Source organism: Chiloscyllium plagiosum, chromosome 30 (assembly GCF_004010195.1).
Source record: "Chiloscyllium plagiosum isolate BGI_BamShark_2017 chromosome 30, ASM401019v2, whole genome shotgun sequence".
NCBI classification, from domain to species: Eukaryota; Metazoa; Chordata; class Chondrichthyes; order Orectolobiformes; family Hemiscylliidae; genus Chiloscyllium; species Chiloscyllium plagiosum.
The window spans coordinates 5,737,382-5,740,689 of record NC_057739.1 but is presented as its reverse complement, the minus strand read 5'-3'; positions in this window follow the sequence as shown (position 1 = coordinate 5,740,689).

Below are 3,308 nucleotides of genomic sequence, written 5' to 3'. Positions count from 1 at the left end.
ATGGAATGTGGTGGAGGCTGGTACAATTGCAACATTTAAGAGGCATTTGGATGGGTATATGAATAGGAAGAGTTTGGAGGGACATGGGCCGGGTGCTGGGAGGTGGGGCTAGATTGGGTTGGGATATCTGGTCGGCTTGGACGGTTGGACTAAAGGGTCTGTTTATGATAGTAGTGTTGTCCCAGTCGAATTCGTGTTGCTTGTTGTCTGCGTGTGTGGCTACTAAGGATAGCTGGTCGTGTTGTTTCGTGACGACACTACTATCATAGGGCAAGCCAGACAGAGAACAGCCAGGGAATTCCTAGAGGATTGGCATTCATCCACAAACTCCATCAACAAACACATCGACCTGGACCCAATATACCAACCACTACAGCGGACAGCTGAAACTGACAACCAGAAGCGGCAGGGACAGACCACTATAAACACCGGAGGAAACATCATAGAAGCGCTTCGCAGGAGGATCCCAAGCACTGATGATGTCGCCTAGCCAGGGGACAAAACGTTTGCAACAAAAACTTCCAGCTCGGCGAACAGAACCACAACAACGAGCACCCGAGCTACAAATCTTCGCACAAACTTTGAACAATTCTGGACTTCTACATTAAAAGTCTCGTGACATTACCATGACACCACTATCTCCTGAAGTATAGGGTGGACACAGAATTAGAACTCCCTCCAATTATCTTTACAATATATATAGTTCTCCATCAACTAAAAGTTTCTTTAAACAGAGGCAACAAGACTGAGGAAGAGACAAAGGATCATATGACAATGTAATTAAGGAAAGGAGAATAAAGTAGAAAGCTCTAATTAAGGACAAAATAGCTGGTCAAGTGAACTTGTTGTAACCACATAACTAAAGAAACATTATCATTCACAAAGTGGGACTTCTTGTATGCTTAAATCTAGTAAAGTTCACTCATGTCAAACACGACATCTGCCTCTTGAGGCATTATTGATTAGTGGGTCAAGCACTCACCCAGAGAGCTCTGTGACAGTAGAACAGAGAGAGGGGAAGAAATGAACAGCAAAAACTATCCAGTGAATACTGGTGAAGAAAGGACTGGATTCAACTTCATGATCAAATAACCTGTTTATATTCACTATTTGATCTTACAGAGAAAGAATGGTCACTTGCATAAATGACTGCCAGAACCTCTGCAACTAATATTTCCCATCATCAAAAAGCAATATATTCATAGGGAGCAGAAAAAAAAGACTTTTTTTGAGAGCTCACAAGAGCTTTGAGGATAAATATTTTGGAGAGGAGATTGTTCAGGCCCTCAAGTATATTGAACCATTTGATTAGATAATATCTCAACAACACACCAAATTTTCCCATGTGTGTTCTTTAATCCATTATACTCTTACCAAACAAAAAAAATCTATCTGCCTTAAAGCCCCAACTCTCTTAGCATTTACAAGAGGATTGTGAAGTCTGATGGGAGACATTCCTGGAGGTTTGATCAAATGACATTCAGAACACATAAGCATAGATGTTTTATCAAATGTTGGTTACACAATTGAATATTTCTTCAAATTCCTTTGAAACGAAGACTTAATTCTTTCCTCAACAGCAGCATGCGGCAATGCAATGCACATCCTAATACCCACATGTCAAGAATCTTTTTCTTCCCTACCCACATATTACAATGGAAATCATTGGTTCCTTTTCTCTATCAGTGGAAACAATCTTTATTATTTATCCAGAGAAGTCCCCAGGTTACACTCACCCCTTCACCAAAAGAAAGAAAGTTTTTATTTCTATGGGGCCTTTGGCAACCTTGGCTCTTCCAAAATGCTTAACAGACTGACATATTATTGAAAAATTGTCAATGTTGTAATGTAGGAACGTCAACTGCACAATTACTGTGACTCTCACTCACTTGTCCTGCCCTTTGAATGTCCTGCTGCTTCCAGCTCTTCAAGAAATGCTGTTTCCTGTCCCCAAGATACTCCTCTTAGATTCCCAAATACCTCCAGCTAGCTGCATTCCTTTGCGAGTAACCATTTAGAATAGTCACATATCAAGTCCACAGTAAAAAAAAAGGAGAAATTATGCTGTTTAAAATGAATGGGACTTTTGAATCCTAATTCCAGGCCAATGATTTACAGTATCCTAGATAAACAGCTGTCATTCATGGGACCTCACTGTAACTGGAAATCTTAGAACTCTCATTGTTTATCCGTTGGACTGCTGGAGATAAGCATTGGAGACTTGATTCAAAGTATTTCTTGGTCATTCTGGAAGAGTTTCAAAACAAAATCCACATTTGGAGGAGGGGCTTCCAAATTCATAACACCCTTTGTGTGAAAAGTACTTCCTCATGTATTCCCCTCAAGGGTCTAGCTCTAAACCCCTTGATCCTATGTTATATGCAACCCATATTCCTCCAAACCCTTCATTTTCATATACCCATTCAGATGCCTTTTAAAAGTTGCAATTGTACCAGCCTCCATCACGTCCTCTGGCAGCTCATTCCATACACACATCACCCTGCGTGAAAAAATTGTCCCTTAGGTCTCTTTTATATCTTCTCCCTCTCACTCTAAATTTATGTCCTCTAGTTCTGGACTCCCACACCCCAGGGAAAAGACTTTTGTCTATTTATACTATCCATGCCCCTCATAATTTTATAAACCTCTATAAGGTCAACCTTCAGCCTCTGACACTCCAGGAAAAACAGCCCCAGCCTATTCAACCTCTCCTACAGCTCAAATCCTCCAACCCTGGCAATATCCATGTAAATCTTTTCTGAACCCTTTCTCGTTTCACAACATCCTTCCGATAAAAAGGAGACCAGAATTGCACGCAATGTTCCAAAAGGGGCCTAACCCATGTCCTGTACAGTCGCAACATGACCTCTTAACTCCTATACTCAATGCTCTGACCAATAAAGGAAAGCATATCAAATGTCTTCTTCACTATCCTATATACCTGCAACTCTACTTTCAAGGAGCAATGAACCTTGCTAAGATTTGCTTTCCCAAAAGGTAACAACTTGCATTTATTTAAATTAAACTCCATCTGCCACTCCTCAGCCCATTGACCCATCTAAACAGTCTTACCACAAATTCAACCCAAACTCTGGGTCAGATACGTTAATGACACCTTTGTAATCATTAAAAACACGGAAATAGAGAAAACACACCAGATCATCAACTCCACACTCACAGGAATCCGATTCACGAGAGAGGAAGAAAAGGACAACCAACTCCCATTCCTAGACGTGAGGGTACAGAGAACACCAAACGGAGAATTCACCACTAAGGTACACAGGAAAGCCACACACACACAGACCAAG